Below are 11,022 nucleotides of genomic sequence, written 5' to 3'. Positions count from 1 at the left end.
TATGGAGAAACAAAAAACCCAGAATCTCCAAAACAATCCTGTACAACAACAGACCATCTGGAGGTATCTCCATCCCCGATCTCAAGTTGTACTACAGAGCAATAGTAATAAAAACTGCATGGTATTGGCACAAAAACAGAAAGGAGAATCAATGGAACCGCACAGAAGACCCAGAAATAAACCCACACACCTATGAATACTCGGTATTTGACAAAGAAGCCAAAACCATTCAATGGAAAAAAGACAGCATCTTCAACAAATGGTGCTGGTCCAACTGGATGTCCACATGCAGAAAAATGAAAATAGATCTATATTTATCACCCTGCACAAAACTAAAGTCCAAGTGGATCAAAGACCTCAACATAAAACCAGATACTCTAGATCTGTTAGAAGAAGAAGTGGGGAAGAGCCTAGAACTCATTGGCACAGGAGACAACTTCCTGAACAGAACACCAACAGCACAGGCTCTAAGAGCAACAATCAATAAATGGGACCTCATGAAACTGAAAAGCTTCTGTAAAGCAAAGGACACTGTCATGAAAACATAATGCCTGCCCACAGATTGGGAAAGAATCTTCACTAACCCTTTATTCGACAGACGACTAATATCAAGTATATACAAAGAACTAAAGAAGCTGAAAAGCAGCAAACCAAGTAATCCAATTAAAAAATGGGGAACAGAGCTAAACAGAGAATTCTCAACAGAGGAATATCGAATGGCAGGGAAACACTTAAAGAAATGCTCATCCTCATTAGCCATCAGGGAAATGCAAATCAAAATGACCCTGAGATATCACCTTATACCCATCAGAATGGCCAAGATGAAAACTCAAGGGACAACACATGCTGGAGAGGTTATGGAGAAAGGGGAACCCTCCTCCACTGCTGGTGGGAATGTAAACTGGTACAACCACTCTCGAAATCTATCTGGAGCTTTCTAAGACAATTAGGAATAGTGCTTCCTCAAGACCCAGCTATACCACTGCTAGGTATATACCCAAAGTTTGCTCAAGTACACAAAAGGGATATTTGCTCAACCATGTTTATAGCAGCATTATTTTTAATAACCAGAACCTTGAAACAACCCAGATGTCCATCAACGGAGGAATGGGTACAGAAATTGTGGTATTTTTACACAATGGAATACTACTCAGCAATCAAAAAGGAGGATATCATGAAATTTGCAGGCAAATGGTGGGATCTAGAAAAGATCATTCTGAGTGAAATATCCCAGAAGGAAAAAGACAAACACGGTATATACTCACTTATATAGACCTATAAGATACGATTGAAATCTACACACCTAAAAAAGATAATCAAGAGAGCGGACATGGGGTAAGATTATCAATCTTCGTTTAGAAAGACAGATGGGATGCGCATTGAACATATGACAGGAGTCTACTGAGCGCATTGGAAAGACTCTAACTAGCAGTGTTTTCAAAGCAAAGACTCATGACCAAACCTTTGGCAGAGTACAGGGAATCATAAGAAAGAAGGGGAGTTAGTCTGATGAGGAAAGGATAGGAGCTCCACAGGGACCAAATATATCTGGGCACAGGGTCTTTTCTGAGACTGACATGCAACCAAGGATCATGTATGAATGTAACCTAGAACCTCTACTCAGATGTAGCCTGTGGTAGCTCAGTAACCAATTGGTTTCCCATAGTGAGGGGAACAAGGACTGTTTCTAACAGGAACTCAATGACTGGCTGTTTGGCCTCCCCACCCCTCAAGGGAGGAGCAGTCCTGTTAGGCCACAGAGGAGAGCTTTGCAGCCAGTCCTGAAGATACCTGATAAAACAGGATCAGATGAATGGGGAGGAGGTCCCCCCTATCAGTGGACTTGGCAAGGGGCATGGTGGAGATGAGGGAGGGAGGGAGGGACTGGGAGGGAATGAGGGATCGGGACACGGCTGGGATACAGAGTTAATAAAATGTAACTGATAAGAAAAAAATAAAATTCAAAAAAAAATTAAAAAGAAAATGAAAAGTCATCAGGTACCATAAGGTGGAAGTATGTAAGAGCATAAAGACCTTAATAATGAATAGCGAACAGTGTATACTTTGAGCATTCATTAAGAGTGCACTCTCTGTCTGTCTGTCTGCCTGCCTTCCTGCCTGCCTGTTTGCCTCTGTCTAATTCTATCTCTTGTTTAGAGACAAGGCATTTCAATGTAGCTCTGAGTGGCCTGGAATGTCAGAAGGACCAGGATGAAGTCACACTTTTAGTGATCCTTCTGCCTTTCTCTCACAGGTTCATGATTTTCGTCATGAGCTACCACACCCAGCCAGCATCATTTCCACCTATAGTAGTGTTAATCAATTGCCCAAATCAGATGCCTCTCATTATATATACTTAGGAGTATAATCCTAGAAATGCCTGTTTGGTAGAGCTTACTCTGTATTCTCACTATCAAGGCTTCACATCTCCTGAAACTATATACAAAAGCCTTTTGCCTGGTCAATAGTGTTAATTGTGCCCTGAGCCCACTCTAATCTCTGTACTATCACTCCTCTGCTACATATATTTACACACACACACACACACACACACACACACACACACACACACTCACACACTCAGTTTTCAGTTGACTACAGATTTATTTAAGTCTTTACATGTGAAAGTTCTCATCCATGCATGTGTGTGTGTGTGAGTGTGTGTGTATGTGTGTGCATGTGTGTGTGTGTGTGTGTGTGTGTGTGTGTGTGTGCGCGCGCGTGCGCACATGCGCCTGTGTGGGAAAATGGAGGCAAGAAGTTGACACTAGCTGTCTTCCACTTCTCCTGCCCTTCCTGTTTTCGGAGACAGGTCTTTTCTCTGAACACGGAGCTCACCAATTTTCTGAACTAGGATCAGCTTGTCTCCACTCTGGTGATGCAGTCACAAATGCACACCACAAATGCACATCCAGTTTCTATGTGAGTGTAGGGGATCTAACTCCTGTGCTCACGTTTACTCTGCAGGCACTAAACCACCTTCCCATCGCCTTACTTCAAAGTTTTACTTGACTGCCCAAAACTCATTCCAATCAAGCCCCTCTCATTCTATCAAGCCTTTCTAACATCATACAATATGATGCATCTTTTAAAACTCTAGTACATTTTGGTATTTCCTGAGACTTGAATGGCCATGCTATTCCTTTTAGGCAAACTCTTGTTTGCCATGCATGATTCAATTTAAATGGTTGTTTCCATCAATCTCCTTTTCTGAGATGTCCTGACTTAACTTACCAGTTTATCATTTCTCCCCCAACCCTTGGCATGTTGCAGACTATTCTACTAAGCACAAATTATATGATAATTATGCTTTCATAGTTGCCAGTAGACTGTGAAGTCGAACTCACATTCAATTTGTGATTCTAGTTGACAAGTGCCTGTATCTAAACTATGAAGACCACCACACTTAATTGGTATAATGACCACCACACTAGAAAGAGTATGTCCTCTTCATGTCCAAATTTCTGGGGTGTGTGAATGTTAAAGAAAAAAAAAGAGATGCAGCTGGGTCTGGTGTTCCTATCTACTGAGAAGGCTGAGGCAGGAAGAAGCTATCTTCTAGCCATCTTGGGCTACAAGAGGATTCATGCTAGTCTGGGCAACTTGGTGAAACTATCCCAAAGTTGAAAAAGTTAGAAAGGGCAGGGCTATAGCTTACTGACAGAGTATTTACCATGCTGTAACAGGTACTAGGTTCAATCCCCAGTACCAATGGGGTGGGAGGGAGGATAAAAAGTGTTTTTATAAATCTAATTAAATTAAGGATCATTAAAGAGCACGATCCTATGTGATCTAGTGGGTCCTAGATTCAAGGATCATTAGAAGACAGAGGCATAAGGATAAATGACAGAAAAGGAAGAGAAGGGTCAATGTGACTATGAAGGAGGTGAATATACCAGTGTGGATTTAAGTCAAGGGATGCTATCAGCTACCCAAACCTGAAAGAGGCAAGGAGCCCCCAGAGGAGAGAAACGTGGTCCTATCCTGATTTGAAACATCTGCCACCAGGACCTTACAGCAGATTTCAGTCATTTTTAAGTCATCTAGCTTGTGGTAATTTCTTACTGGAGTCAAGAGGATACTAATATAGAGACCAACAGAATATCAATCTCTCTGTTACTTACCACTCACAGAAAGAAAATTGTCAAGTTATAACTTAAATCTTGTATACACATTTAAAATCACCAAACAGTGAAACAAAAGGGAAAGCCACAAAATCCATACGTTACATTTTATGTTCTTTTTCAAAATGTCTTCTAAAATTAGAACAAACTTCCTTTGTACCATCCATGCACTCATTTATACATATGTATGGCTTGATCCTTTCATGAGTACTAAGAACTCTGGTTAGGCATTTCAAAGTATTTATTACCCACCTGGATGCTGTCAGAAATCTTAAAGAGAAATAATTGTTTACAAATGTGTTGATAGAGACTTACAGGTTTTGATAATCTGTTCGAAAGGAGAAGGGAGTGACAGAGGCCTGTTTTGGAATAGAAATCTCATAAAGCTAGCCTGTTGACCGAGGCTGTCCACCCTTTTCACAGGCAGCCAATTTAGATAGTTGGCATTAGAAACGATGCTATGTTCAGCACATCTTCTTTTTCCAGAATCCAGAAGTTAGCTGATAATTAAGTAAATGTTCTTACGCAATTTCATATTAGAAGAATGGTTTTGGTTTTATTGTTTTTATACAAAGCATGTTTAGTTACATTTATATGGTAAGTATTTGTCCAGGATTTCATCCTCTGGCTTTGAAATAATGAAATAACCATCCTGGTAGGTTTCTATTATAGTTTGAGAGCCTATTTGATCCAAACTAAATTAATAATAATATTTAATTTAGGTAAAGATGGTAGGATTTGAGCTTTGACTAGGAAATGCAATTCTACTTTGTACAAGAATAGTTTTGCTACTAGTTGCCTTCACGTTTTTTTTTTTTTTTTTTTTTTTTTAGTTTTACCCCATCTCCTTCTTTATTCTTTGAGACTATAAAGCACAATTTTGTTGTTATATTTTTTGAGATCAGGTTTGTAGATATGGTTGCAGGAATATCAACGTGATTATCTTCTCTGTCAAAGAAAGAATAACAGTCTCACATACTTAAGGTTTATAGCAGGCTAGACCCCAAAGCTTTTATAGAGCCAGGGAGAGATGAGGAAGAGATGGCAGGAGGCCATTGACTTCTGAGAAGCTATCTTCCAAAATCTTACAGTGTGTGCAAATAGACACTGCCATTAACCACAAGTAATTACATTATTTTAGCCTGAGCTGCTTTTGAGGCAGGCTATTTGTTAATGTCCTTATTTGCTTTTAAGATCAATGTTTCATAAACAAAACCAGGTTTATGCTAAATCAAACACTAAATCCACACTCCCAAAACAAAGCTAGATGTTTTTACATAACTAGTTTTGTCTTATCTTATCAAGAATATATATATTTACTTATTTATATAATTTGTATGGTATCAGACTGTCATTTATCAGAATGCAGTTCTCAATTCCTGCCAATGTGGTACCATGAAAGAATACTGGGAGACTAAGGAGATGGCTCAGTGGGTCAGAGTGTTTGCTGTAAAAACAACGGCACCTGAGTTCAGGACAGATTGGTGAAACAGAGCCAATGACAGAAAACAAGTTTACTGAGAAGGGGAAAGGCAGCAGAGCTAACATTCCTGAAAGAATACAGAAAGACTGGAAACCACAAAATAAAGGTGGTTAAACAAAATAATTCTTTGACACACCTCATTGATTCAAATTCACACATAAATAAAAACTTCCCAATCAAAATAAATATTTCTCTGTGTGTGTGTGTGTGTATATGTGTGTGTGCGCGCGTGCGCGCGTGTGCGTGTGTGTAGAACTGTAAGTGATAAATGGAGCTAAAGCTGTGTGTAGGCAAGTGTTCTGGACTTCTAAAGTAACTATTTATAGGATCTGGATCAGTAGAATGCAAATCAGACTCATAAGTCAGAAGGATGGGATAGGCTTGAAAAATATTACTATGTTGATTGGGACCTTGACTTGTTTCAAGAGTCAAACCTAGCATTTTACATGGTTGCAGTCATGTGACTAAGACCTCTATCAGTATCTTATTATGGGATGAAAAACAAAACAAAGCAATTAACTTTATAAAATCTGCCCCTGGACCAACATTCGGGCATGGAACAGGCATCTACACACTGGAGTGGTCAGTCTTCAACTTTCCTTTCAGCCAAATATACTCTGGTGAAATTATCTGTGATCAGGATATAAGTCTACCTTCCATATCTTGATGACCTCGAAGTTTACATTTCTAGCTTTACAGTTCTTCTTTGAACATATTTAGTTGTCCACGTGAAAGTTGCAAATAATAATTCTCCCTTTCGTGCTAAACCTGGTTCCTCCATGCTCACTCTCTGATTACCTCCACACTTAACTGCTCAGGACCACAATGGCATCATATCTCACCTCAGCTCTACAGTGGTCCCCATGATCTTACTGCAGGCATACTATGGTCTGTTCTGGGCACATGTACCTATGAGACATGGCCACTCGTTTCCTATTACTTGCTGGTTTGAAGTATAGAAGCCTCCCATCTATCTTGAACAAAAGCCAAACTTTCTTACAGTGTTTTTTTTTATTTTATTTATTTATTTATTTTCAATTTGATGTCTATTTGAGCTGTCTTAAGCTGTTCTACCTTACTCTTCTACCTCACCTTTCTGGACACTGGTGCCATGTGAATTTGAACATGCATGTTTCTCTTTCATTTGTTTTTAAATTTGAGCAGAAGGTGCTTTTCTAAAGGCCCACAATGCCTCTCATCAAACACTATACTTACCTATCTGGATCTAGTTCTATGTTTATGTCTATGTCTATATCTGTAGATAGATAGACAAATATCTTCAAACTCACTAATATTTATCTTCAAACACACTATTATACATATATTTATACAAATACATATATATATATATATATATATATATATATATCTTCAAACTCCCTAATATATGCTCAAACTCATTAATATACTATAAATACTCATTAATATTTGTGAGGCATTTCTGGTCGTTAGGATAACAATTGCAAATCTGACAATAAACGGGCTCTACTTTCATCTCATTTTTCTCCTTAACACTTTATGTCACTTCACTTAGTAGCTAATATACACATACAGTTCATTCATATGCGGTCTGTCTCTCCAGTGTCAAAATTGTTAAGCCTTGTGAGATCAGATATTTAAGAGAATGCCTTTAAATCATTCATTCACCACTATGTGCCTAGGAGTTTGCCAACTACTGCGAGGTTCTCTGAAAATATTTATAGTATGAATAAATGATATTTGAATCAGTGGAGGGAAAAAAATAAAAGCTCTTGTCACTGAAAATGAGCCTGTGAATCAAAACTTCAATGAATTTGAATATACTTTCTGCTAAGACAGCCAAATCAAAAACATTGTTTGGGGGTAAAAGGAAAATTCATTATGATACACAGTCTATGACACCATTTAGGTGAAGCCTGAAAAAAGAAAAAAAAATGATGTTGTGAATTATTTGGACACCATGCATATGTGCCAAAACTATTGACTATGCTAATAAATACTGAGTAAGAATGAGAAATGAAACAGGTTTTGCTTGGAGTGGGGAAGAGCGGGGACTGTTTGTGAATAAGCTTGCGGGATTTCTGTTTTCTCCGAAGGCACTGTACGAGACTGAATAAAACAAGCCTGTGCAATTCCAGCAACTTTCTGAGGAATGAGATATGAAGGGCAAACAGTGAGATACTGAGGTTCTAAGGTTAGGTGAGGTTGAGGGATCGAACAAAGACAGACTGCCTGAATAAAGCAGAGAGGGGGGTAATGGTTAACTCATGGGAGCTTTGCTCTTTCTGAAAACTATCATCCCAAAATGATAATTTTGCACGACGTTCAAGATACTCAACATCATCTTTTGGGATGTTCTGGCTGTTTCCAGTCACACGACTGGCCGCTTCTTCCAGGCTTACCAATGCAACCCTGAGCACTGGAGAGAACTTCGGAGCAGTTAGATGTACTTTCAGAGGATGCATCATCGTGTGTAACTTGATGGCCAATGCTGACTTGGAATCCCAGAGCTCTATTCAAATATCATAAGAATGAAGGTACTACAGCTTTCGTTACCTTTTGTAGCCTTGGAGGGAAATGTATTCTACTCCAGTGAAAATTTTAGACTTGGTCAGACATTCATCCTTTGCCTACCCATAGCTCCTCCACTTGCTGGGCTACCTAACGAGGAACTGATTTAACTCCAACCTTTAGTAGCCTCCAAACCCCAACATGAACAAATAGCTTTGGAAGGGGCTCTCTGTTAAGCCTTACTCATAGTAAACACTTTGTGAAAGTAGGACCCTTTAAAGCAAACAAAATCATTTATTAAAATGCATTTTGTCATGACTGGGATAAAATATGCTAATAGCTCACTGTGAGAGCAAGAATCATGCAGAGTAATAAATCACAGGTCAGAGACCTCTTAAAGCTCACTGCCTTACCAGCCAGTAGTACAGGTGCCCCTTCTCAACACTACTAAAGGGATGCTTGGTTTGCCTGTGGTGAGAGGCACAATGTCTTCAATAACCCGGCATAGAACGTCCTATTACACATTCATGCCTGGTTTTTTGTTTTGTTTTGTTTTGCATCTAGAACTTCCATCTTTATATCTTCCAATGTAATTTACCCCAATCTTCTAAAAACAATATGAATACTTCATGCCTGTCATAATTTTCCCAGACAAAAATTTCCTTTCTCTTGTTTTTTTTTTCTTCAACATTCTTTGCCCCTCTTTTATTGATTCTTTGTGAGTTTCACATCATGCACCCCAGTCCCACTCATCTTTTTGTCCCCTCATATCTACCCTTTGCCCTTGTAAACCCCCCAAAATAAACACACACAGAGAAAATACACACACAAATGACAACAAAGCACAGAAACTATAGTATGTCACAGTGTGTCCCACAGTATATCCCTCTGTACACACATATCTCCTCACAAATGTTCATTGAAATGAGCCATTGTTCTGTTTTGAGACCTCTGGCTTCTGCGATACCATCAATATTGGAACCTCAATGGAACTGCTCCCAGTTATCCTATTGCTGCCCTGTGTCATGGAGATCCCACAGCCTTGAAACAGTAGGATTGGCCCTTTCATGCATCTCAATTGTTCACAGATAGTGATTTTTGGGTGGACCAATTCAGAGCCCTGGATCTGGGCCTGGGTGGTAACTGAGGTGCTCATCTCTCTTATATGTACCACCAGGGTGAGTTCTCCAGCACTGTTACAGCTAGGCCACCCAATGCCATCAGCAGCAGGAGGCAGGGTCATCTCTCCTGCTCTTATACCCTCAGGCAGACTCACCTGCACCCAAGCCTCCAGAGCCAGCACCACTGTGTTGTCCATGCAAAGTCCAGGGCCTGCTTTCCTGAGTGCTACAGCCAGTGAGGGGCAGGGCCAGTTCTCCCACTCGAGTGATCCTAGATTCACCTCTCCCAGCTACTACAGGTTGTGGGGTGGGGGATAGGAGGCAGGGGGATGGTGATTACACTGGCACCAGCGCATGCCAGAGGAGTGGTCAGGCCAGGTCTTTCATTCTCTGGCCCTCAGGGCTGGCTCACCTGTACCTCCTCACCAAGGCCAGCTCTACTGTGCTGGGGAGTACCGAGATGGAGAGTCCTGCAGCCAGTGAGGGGCAGGGCCAGTGTCTTATTTAATGTCATCCCCCTACCTCCTTGCCTTATGACCCTAGGGCCAATTTTTCCAAATGCTGCAAATAGTGAGAGGCAGGGAGAGGGGAGAAGCAGGGGCATAGTCCCAGCACCCATACCACCTCAGAGCAGAGGAGCAGGTCCAGCTCTACCTCTCTGTCCTTAGAGCTGGCTCACCTTCTCCCCATTGACCAGGGCAATCTTCACTGTGCTGCCTGGGGGAGGCGCAGGGCCTGCTTTTCTGATTGCTACCACAGGTGCGAGGTGGGACCAGCTTTCCAGTGTCCCCAAATCGAGTGAGAGGCATAGCCAGTTACGCACAGCATGTGGACTTCCACGTAGTCCCTGGCAGCTACCCTGACCAGTAGCTATGTCTTCCAGTAGTAATATGAGCCATGAACATTGACACAGACCCCTGCTGCTGCCTGCTCACTATCGCCTCTGGTGGCAGTGCTCACCTCTCACCACAGGTTAGTCCTCTCCAGTTCCATCTCTCTTCATAATGCTTAAGATGCTTTACACTTCTCTGTCTCCCGTCTGACCACCACACACTCGCACATGGTGATGGCTCCTGCTGCAAACTGTCACACAGCCAGCAGCCCCCTGAGCCACATCATCCATCCATGTTTGTGGATTGGTGGTAAGTGGGTGTCTATGGCCCACTTGTGCCATGCAAGCTGGAGGAGAGGTCTGTGGGTGGCATGGCCTTCTGCAGGCTTCTGTCTGTCTTCCTCCTTCTATGCTGCACTGCCTACGTTTGATTTTATTTGATTTTTATGAGTCCTAGGTATAAGACAGCTTTGGCCACTGAGCCAGGCATCAAGCTAGGATGAACAAAGGACTGCCATCTACTCTGGTCAATGACTGATAAAAGAACAGCACCACCAGCAAGGTGTCTCTTTGCTTATTACCAGAGGGGATGTTAATGGTTTTATTTCTTCTTTTTTGATATATAGACTTTGCCTTTTGTATAAAGAGTCTATTCAATATTTAGAACAAAATTCCAACATGTTTTCTTTTTGAAAAATGTTTTGAGACCAAGTAACCATCAAATTAACCTCAACTGAAACAATGTGCATTTTTCAAAAAAAAAAAAAAAAAAAGAATATGGTGGTTTTTCCATAGTGTGTGGTTCTCTTCTGTCTTCAAGAAAATATCTCTTTGAAGTTAGCTGTGAACATATGACTTGTTGAACAGAAAAGTAAGAAAGGACATGGAGTTTGTGTGTCACTTCTGAGATGATGTATCTATCAGCTAATGCACAGGGAACCACATTGTCTTTACTTTGGAAGTCCATGCAGA

General features: G+C 40.9%; 1 non-coding gene across 1 annotated transcript; it reads right to left on the bottom strand.

Moving 5' to 3' along the window:
* Positions 1-10,494: 10,494 nt before the first annotated feature.
* LOC129684642 (small nucleolar RNA SNORA48) lies at positions 10,495-10,633 on the bottom strand. Its single transcript, XR_008721372.1, has one exon. It is a non-coding gene; the product is annotated as a small nucleolar RNA SNORA48 (small nucleolar RNA).
* Positions 10,634-11,022: the final 389 nt, after the last annotated feature.

The sequence above is a fragment of the Psammomys obesus genome, unplaced genomic scaffold (assembly GCF_907164565.1).
Source record: "Psammomys obesus unplaced genomic scaffold, mPsaObe1.curated_primary_1811, whole genome shotgun sequence".
NCBI classification, from domain to species: domain Eukaryota; kingdom Metazoa; phylum Chordata; class Mammalia; order Rodentia; family Muridae; genus Psammomys; species Psammomys obesus.
Note: the sequence above shows the minus strand (reverse complement) of the source record. Positions and strands in the feature narration are given on the sequence as shown.